The sequence below is a fragment of the Arachis stenosperma genome, chromosome 9 (assembly GCF_014773155.1).
Source record: "Arachis stenosperma cultivar V10309 chromosome 9, arast.V10309.gnm1.PFL2, whole genome shotgun sequence".
Lineage (NCBI taxonomy): Eukaryota > Viridiplantae > Streptophyta > Magnoliopsida > Fabales > Fabaceae > Arachis > Arachis stenosperma.
Genome location: NC_080385.1, coordinates 141,151,076 through 141,160,272, shown reverse-complemented (window position 1 = coordinate 141,160,272; position 9,197 = coordinate 141,151,076).

The following is a 9,197-nucleotide window of genomic DNA, read 5'->3' as shown; positions in this document are numbered from 1 at the left end:
CAAGGGTTATACTCAGTCAAATTGCAAAGATCTTTATATGATCTAAAGCAATCTGGACGAATATGGTATAATCGTCTTACTGAGTATCTGGCCAAAAATGATTTCAAGAATGATGATATATGCCCGTGTGTTTTCATAAAGAAAACTGCTTCTGGATTTATTATAATTGCTGTGTACGTTGATGATTTAAATATCATTGGGACTCCTGAAGAGATTCCAACAATTATAAAAACTCTAAAAGAAGAGTTTGAGATGAAAGATCTTGGAAAGACTAAATTTTATCTCGGTCTGCAGATCGAGCATACAAAAGATGGGATCTTTATTCATCAAACAACATACACAGAAAAGATCTTGAAGAGATTTTATATGGATAAGTCACATCCATTAAGTACTCCAATGATCGTAAGATCTTTGGATGTGAAAAAGGACTAATTTCGTCCTAAAGAAGAGAATGAAGATATCCTTGGTCCTGAAGTACCATATCTTAGTGCCATTGGAGCGCTAATGTATCTTGCTAATAATACGCGACCTGACATATCATTCGCGGTGAATTTACTAGCAAGATATAGTTCTTCTCCAACCAGAAGACATTAGAGTGGAATCAAGCAAATCTTTCGATATCTTCATGGAACGGTTGATATGGGATTGTTTTATCCCTATGGATCCAAGTCACAATTAGTTGGCTATGCGGATGCTGGATACTTGTCCGATCCACATAAAGGGAGATCTCAAACAGGATACCTGTTCACATATGGTGGTACAGCTATATCATGGAGGTCCACAAAACAGACGATAGCAGCAACCTCCTCTAATCATGCTAAAATACTGGCGATTCATGAAGCTAGTCGCGAGTGTTTTTGGCTGAGGAGTCTGATTTAATATATTCTGTCATCATGTGGACTGATTGATCATAAGATAGTTCCAACTGTCCTATTTGAAGATAATACAGCATGCATTGCTCAACTTAAAGGCGGATACATCAAAGGTGATAGAACAAAGCATATTTCTCCCAAATTCTTCTTCACTCATGATCTTCAAAATCAAGGAAAAATTGATATCCAACAGATCCAGTCAAGTGATAATCTGGCAGATTTATTTACAAAGTCACTCCCAAAATCCTCCTTTGAAAGATTGGTACATGAGATTAGGATGCGCCGATTTCGAGACATTAAATGATGTCGGCATGAGGGGGAGACTGTACTTTTTTTCCCTTAGTCAGGTTTTTTACCATTGGGTTTTTCTTGACAAGGTTTTTAATGAGGCAGTTCCCGTCACAAAGGATATTGTACTCTTTTTCCTTCACTAATTTTTTTTCCCACTAGGTTTTTCTTTAGTAAGGTTTTAATGAGGCATATTCCTAAATGAGCATCCAAGGGGGAGTGTTACAATAAGGATAAGGATGGATGCTCATTGATGGTGGATCTAATTTCCTATGCTGAAGGAAGCAAATTCTCATGACAGCACAATTAATATAGTTTGAAAAGTTGAATTTATTTGCCTATAAAAGCATGGACGAGGCAAATAGATTTTACACACAAAAATACTAATACTTCCTTTTCTTTCTCTATACAGCAATAATAAAATAAAAGCGAATGCAATTCTCTCTCTTTACTTTTATACTCCTTTCTATCTTTATATATATATATTTATGCAATTCTCTCTCTCTTTACTTTTTATACTCCTTTCTATCTTTATATATATATATATATATATATATATATATATATATATATATATACACATTACAACATATAATATTATCACATATATATATATATATATATATAAATCATTATTGAGCTAATTATTTTAACATTAGAGTCTTCTATTTATACATCTTTATTTTATATTTAATATATCTTTTATTTATTTCACAACAGAAAATAGACTCAACAATTATAAAGCTAAAAAAAATTTGAAAGGCTGATGTGAAGCAATAAAATTGGATAAAACACAAGTGTACGGCCCAACAAAATGATTCAAGTCTGTTCAATTATTTATTCTAATTGACAGCTGACTAAAGAATGGATCCTCACTTTCATTTTAACCAAATTCTCTCTTCTCTTTTTTTTTTTTGTCCATCACTCACGTAAAACTTTGAAGCAAAGAAAAAAAGGAGAAGCTTTGAGTTAGGACAAAATCAAAAAACAAAAAGTGAGTTACCATATCTAAACAAGAAGAGGAAGTCAAAGAAGTTAAGGCTAAAAGCACACATCACATTCGAATTCTCATGAGAAAAGTCTTTCCATCTTCGTGCAACATTGAAGCTTGTGGAAGAAAACTTTGTCTTGGCATACACTAAATCAAAAAGCTCAATGATTTGAAAGTCATAAAGCTTTGTAAAGAATCAACAAACAAGAAAGTTACTTGGAGGCAAAGCATAAATACACGGTTCAGATTCAAGAAGCAATTTGAAAAAGGAAAGAGAAAATAGAAGGTATGGATGCATGTATGATTCAGTCACTGCTTCTACTCTATCTCTCTTCTGTAGCGTTGCTGCTGCTACTGATTTTTTGGGAGAATAAGTCAAATGTGCTTAAGCAAAGTTTCAAGCTTTGGAAGCTTTACTCCTCTATTAAAGGGGTAAACGACCAAGGATTGAAGTAAGGAGAGAGAGCAGAAAGTTTGGGTTTCCATATCTTACAGAGCTATTACCTTATTCTCCTTCATAGTTCTTATTGAATATTCTATTTTCTCAATTTAATCTTTCTTTATTTCAATGGTAAAAGACAATATAGTGAGGTATATATGAAAAAGTCATTGAGTGAAAAAAGGCAGAAAGAATTAGACTTGGAAAAAATCCAATGTTTATTTCAAAAATTCTTTGTATGTATTTCTGTTTTGTTTTCATGATCCTGATAGGATTCCCTTGCAAGTTGGGTGAACACTTTGCTGTTGAAAGTTAGGGAGAGTGCCTAGTCAAATCTGGCTTGGGTAGAAGTTGGGTTTGTCCCAGATAGAATTGGGTAGAATCCTAAGAAAATTGGTGAATGTAATCTTGTTCAAAGATAGTGAAATTTCATCATTGTTGTGATGAAGACTGGATGTAGGCTACATTACACTGAGTAGTTAAACTAGGATATATGACTGTGTCACTTCTCTTTCCCTTCTCTATTTCTGATTTTTCACTTTAGGAGACAAAACAAAATAATCTCCTACTTATTCTGTCCAGATAGACTTCACAGTTATATGCCTCGCTCATATACTTCCGTTTTAGCTCCTCCTTCGACAAGAAACAAAATTAAAAAATCTCCTACTTTTCACCCAAGGCAACTATACAGAATCTAAAAGTTTCATCCTATTCTAAGATTACTCAAGTAAAGTTAAAAGAGGACTAGATTTAACACCCCATTCTCTAAGCCACTGATATCTATCAATTAGTATTAGAGCTTGGTCTCAAAGAAATCAAGCTTCACAATTTGGAGGAAAGATCCAGATGGCCAACAACATGGGATCTAATATGGTGGCGTACACTGAGACAGAAGTACAATCCAACAACAGACCCCTATTTTTTAATGAAAAAAATCACAGCTACTGGAAAGAAAGAATGAAGATCTTTGTACAATCTGTGGATTACAACCTATGGAAGATAATCATAAATGATCCTCAAATTCCAACAAAAACATGCACTGAAGGAGTTGTGACTCCGAAAGAAGAAGCAGAATGGAATGACGATGATAAGAAAAAGGTAAAACTCAATACCAAGGCTGTCAATATGCTGAACTGCGCCATCAGTTTCGAGGAATACCAGAAGGTTTCTGGATGCAAAACAGCAAAGAAAATATGGGATAAGCTCCAAGTTGCGCATGAGGGCACCAAACAAGTAAAAGAAACAAGGATTGACATGCTGAGCAAGGAGTATGAAATGTTTACTATGAAAAAGAAGGAAAATCAATAAATGAAATATTTGAGAGATTCTCTATCATCATAAATGACTTGGATGCTATGAGGATTACACATTCCGAACAAGTGCTGGTGAGAAAAATCTTGAGAAGTCTAACTAAAGAGTGAAAAACCAAGGCTACTATTATCTCTGAAAGCAATAATCTGAGACAAATAACCTATGATGAGTTGAGAAAAAAATTACTTGCAAACCACACACATGAAAAATGACACAAAAAAGAAAGGATTGGCTCTTAAGTCTTGTGCTGAATCATTAGATGATGAATCCAGTGACTATTTATTAGATGATGAGATTGTGTTCTTTGCTAGAAAACTTAGAAGGCTGGTGAGACAAAAAGGAAAGAGCAGAGGAGGTAGCTCAAAGGAACCAAAAAAAGACATCAGCAAGGTTATCTGCCACAACTGCAAAGAAACTGGACATTACAAATACGATTGTTCCAAGCTCAAGAGAGAAGAGAAGTTTCGGAAGGATAAGAAAAAAGTGCTCATGGCCTCTTGGAAAGATCTGAAAAATGACACTGAAGAGGATAATGAATCAGACCGCAACTCTCAAGCATGCTTAATGGCCGACTACAATCAAAATGATGAGGTAATCTTTCTTGAACCCACTAATGAAGAACTCCATCTAAGGATTGATGATCTTACTGAGAAAATTAGAAATTTTTTGAATCAATGCCATGAACTTGAATCAGAAAATGACATTTTGAAGGCTAAAAATGTTTACCTAAAAAGAATTAAAAGAAGCTGAAAATACTGTTGATCTTATTGAAGAAAACAAACGACTTATATCTGAAATTAAAAGTTTTGATGGAAAGCATTCTCAAAACTTAGAAAAATTATTAGCTAGTCAAAGACATCTTTTTGAAAAAGTTGGTTTGGGATATCATGAAAAATCTAATTTCTTTTTTGAAAAACCATGTTTTGAAAGTGAAGCCTCAACGTTCAAAAACAAAAGCTTTCAAAAACCAAATCACTTTGAAAAATCAGCAAGCAAAAATTTTTTTATACATACAATTGGTTTGGTCATTTACCTATTCAATGCTCATCTTTAAAAGAAAGATTAGTAATAAAGTTTGCAAAGTGATTGGAAAATACAATGCTCTTGAGCAACCAAGAAGGTTTAACATTAAAGGATCGAAAATAATTTAGATACCTAAGGTCACTTAAAAGTATTATGCAGTTTTGCTTAGCATCCAAGAAGAAGAAAGACATGTAATACTTGGATAGTGGATGCTCTAGGCACATGACCAAAAAGTCCACATTCTTCATCAAGCTCGACAAGTACGATGGAGGTTTTGTGACTTTCAGTGATAACGATAAGGGAAAGATAGTGGCTGTAGGTAAGGTTGATAAGAATTTCTCTACTTTCATTAATGATGTATTATTTGTTGATGAACGAAAACATAATCTTTCTAAGCATAGTTTATTTAATGGATCAAGTTGAAAGTAATTTTTAACTATGAAAATAACTTTGATTTTTTTGTCTTCTAGATCACAATGCTCAAGATGTGACATTTTGTTCTAAAGTAGCAATCATCTTGTGTTTCTAATACGAAAAATTTAGTTTAAGATGAGGTTAATATAAAAATATGAAAAACAAAAAAGTGTATTTGTTTAAGTTAATGGATGAGACAATACCTCTGTTTGTATTATTCAAGCCATGAGTGCCATAAAATTATTTGGAAACTTTTAAACAAAGGAACCTACACGAATAACACTCCATTTATCTATTTTTCCTCAACATCAATTCTTGACTTCAATTCCTTCAACGATAATCAAAACTCATTTTGGGAGTTCTTTCATTCTTGTTCTAACTGAATATAAATTTCAAAAAAAAAAAAAATTACAAACACATAAATGGTTTTAATGCACTATGCATTAGCTTAACAGCATATATAATAATCTTTAGCATTTGCATTGACATTTAATAGGCTACATTCAAGAAATTCCCTTCCTGCCATGTGTATATCATTAGTACGGTAAAAAATAGAATAAATAGAAAAAGAGCTCCATTACTACATTTTCAATACTAGAATCCTGATTGAGTGTGTACATAAAAGTAAGCCAATCATAATACCCCATGATCAAATGATAGCAAATACATTTAGAAAGATTACATGATCAAATAAGCTTGATGGCTTATATTTATAGAAAATTAAAGTCCAAAGCCAGCATTAGTCATTAAAAGAAGTTCAATTGACATTACATTATTTGTATTTAATACTAAAAAAAGTTGCACATAATTTACAATAGCATCTATTGAATATATTTAAGCATAAAAGTAAGGGAGTATTTTTTCACCATTTACAATCATCAAGCTAGTGAGGGTATGCAACAAATATAAATTAAAAATACACCTATTCTCTAGTATAGCCAAAATATTATTTATTTTAGACAACCATAAGCTGCAATCAATGCAATAATGCAGAAACTAGACCAAAAATATCACTAGTTATAAAATGATTTCCAGTTCGTAGGAAGAGATTACCTATTTTCAGTTTGGTCAATGAAAATTTCAACTCAACTAAAAGTTACTTATGTACACATTTTCTTTATGTAGATTTTGAAAATGATGATGATTACAATGAACATGAAGAATGAGCAGAATACAAATTGAATATAGTTATACATTGTTTACAAATTATAGAGCATGGACATCTTTAACATTGTAAAAATTTTGTAGTGTTGAGTTACTTATTCATCATAAGTCCATAACTATAGTGCAAAAACCAGAAACATCTCATCGGATTATTTCTACTGATAATGCATGCTAACACTTAATCAATATGTAAAAATATTTCATGTAAAGCTTAGAAAGAAAACCATGATGTAGAAATATTTCGTGTAAAGCAAGGTTTAGGCAATTTTACATCAATCAATCTGAAATATAACTATTTAATTATGGTTGAAAACTGCTACCCCCTTTTCTTGGTGAGTTCCTCATGTTTTGGGTTGAAGTCAGGTGGCCTGTAGCTCTCTAGCTAGTATTTTCCATTTCTTGGTACCGTAGGGGTGGGAATTGGGTAGGTGATAGTACCAGTAGGTGTCTCTGGATGGCTCTCATTTTCTTTTACCTCCAATCTGTCCACCGATTGCTCTTCCTTCTCTGTTCTTAGTTTCCCCTCCATAGGCAAAGCAAGGTCAGCCTTCTTTATTTGGAGTCTTCGATTCATCGACTATATGAGGTGGGATAGGTTCCCTGTTCTCTGGTCCCCTGGTTCCTTCGTGGATAGTTTAACAAGTTTCTGAAGTACTTCCCCCTTCCTTCGATTATGATCAAAGCTCTAATAACTTTCCAAGGCACTCCTATTTTCCTTGGCTTTTACAAGAGCACTAATTGTGTCAGCCTTAGCTTGAGCCGGGCTCTTAACTCCCTTGGTTCTGCTTATAAACGCAGCAGCAAGACCACCCAACAGCGACAGTGAAGAATGGAGTACCAGTGACGGTGAACAGTGGAGTACCAACAACGACTCATGGTGAGAATCAAATAACGAGCACGACGCAAGGAAAGGATTAGAGAATGAGCGACCGAGGAGGGAGAGAAAGAGAGAACGAGCAATGGTGATTGAAAGAGAAAAACCTAGCAGAGCAAATGTCTCTCCAGTCTGTTCTTTGAATCTGGGATTAAAAGGAAAAAGAAAAATGTGTAAAAAGAACAAACAGATGATTAATATTTAATTATTAATTTTTTTAAAAATAAAAAAATGTGGTTTATTTTGTAAACATTTTTGTGTTGGTTAATAATATTGTTTGTAAAGGTAAGAGCTGATGAGACAGGAAGATTAGAGATCCTAGCTTCAGAAAAAGTATAACCAGGTCGGAAGGGCAACCTGCAAGACACTTCAATGCTTAAGTTAGTAATGTTTCAGGTGTTTTTCTTGTCCAGAACAGTGTCCAAACTCGGGTCTCTTGACTCAGCGCCTTTGTTATGAGTACTCGAGTTTATGAGTTTCTGCTCTACATGACATTTTCTTCTATTTTATGTATTCAATTCCAAGCGCGAAAAATCTTTAAGAAACTTTCTAGTTTCCTTTGAGCAGTTATAACTCCTTGGTTTGTGAATCGTCAAGTTGCAATTACAACTTCTCTCTCCATCAATCAATGCCACATTAATTTTTAATTAAGTAACTTCACTTTAGCCTTCACTTTCCAAGGCATTCCCTTTCTCCAAAGAATCTATTTTCAGATTTTCTACATCCTTTTTCCTGTTACTTCCTCCTTCTTTCATTCCAGAAAAGAAAGGCCAACTTTTTACGTCTACCATCAAGTGAATTGTACAAAATTTTTCACCAAAACAAGTAAAGCTCTGCCCTTCTTTACTCTTTTACCTATTCTAAACCGAACCCTCTAAGATTTACTAGCGTCAACTTCTTGTTTTGAAACCTTATGCTTTGAAATGGACGTTTTTCTTTACATGCGATTCTTCCATGATTCTGGTTTATACTTTTATCCTTGCATTCTTTGATTAGGTTAACATAGTAGGGAACCACTATTTTAGTTTTCCCTAATTTTGATAGTGATGGCTTCAGATTTTGTTTATCCCATTTTTTGGGGTTTTTCACACTGCACCTCTCTAGATTCTCATATTTTGGTGGATTTTGTTTGAATTTCCTGAGTAGGTTTCAAAGTTTTCCTCTTTATAACATAGCGGTGATGCCTCTATAGGTTTTTCCAAGATATTGAGGAAAAAAATTATCGCAACTCGTGAACGAGGCGGCGCTGCCAGTCGATATCCCGACCTGCCCTAGTTCCCGTGATAAATAGCAAACTTGAGGTAGATATTTATTCTTGGGTTTCTGAGAAGGTGAACGCTACCCCTTCCACCATCACCTAAGAAGAGCTTGACAACTTGCGAGAGGCTGAGTTATTTTTAATTCTGACTTGAGTAATTTATACGTCTTTTCAATTCCTAAACCAACAGACCGTTTGTGCCATATTAACGAGCACGCTGGCAACATTTCAAATTGGTTATGAATGTATAAGACTTTGTTTTCCCGACTTGGAGTCCGTCTTTTATTTACCGATTAATAAAGGTTCAACCTTTATTATAATGAAATTTTCATCTCCAAAGATTCGCATTAATGGCGTCAATGCCTCCGAGCTTGTGAGCATTAATATGCTAATGTTGTTGTGGAATGAACGTCCTCAGCTTGAGAGACAATATGGTAAATGAGTAAGCTGCTTGGAATGCCATTGGTAAACTTCCTTGTTTCTTAGCTTCCGAGTATAAAGTTATTCAATTTTTGTCTCTTTGTATGATTTCACTTTCTTATAAAATCTTTTGTTCTTTTCCC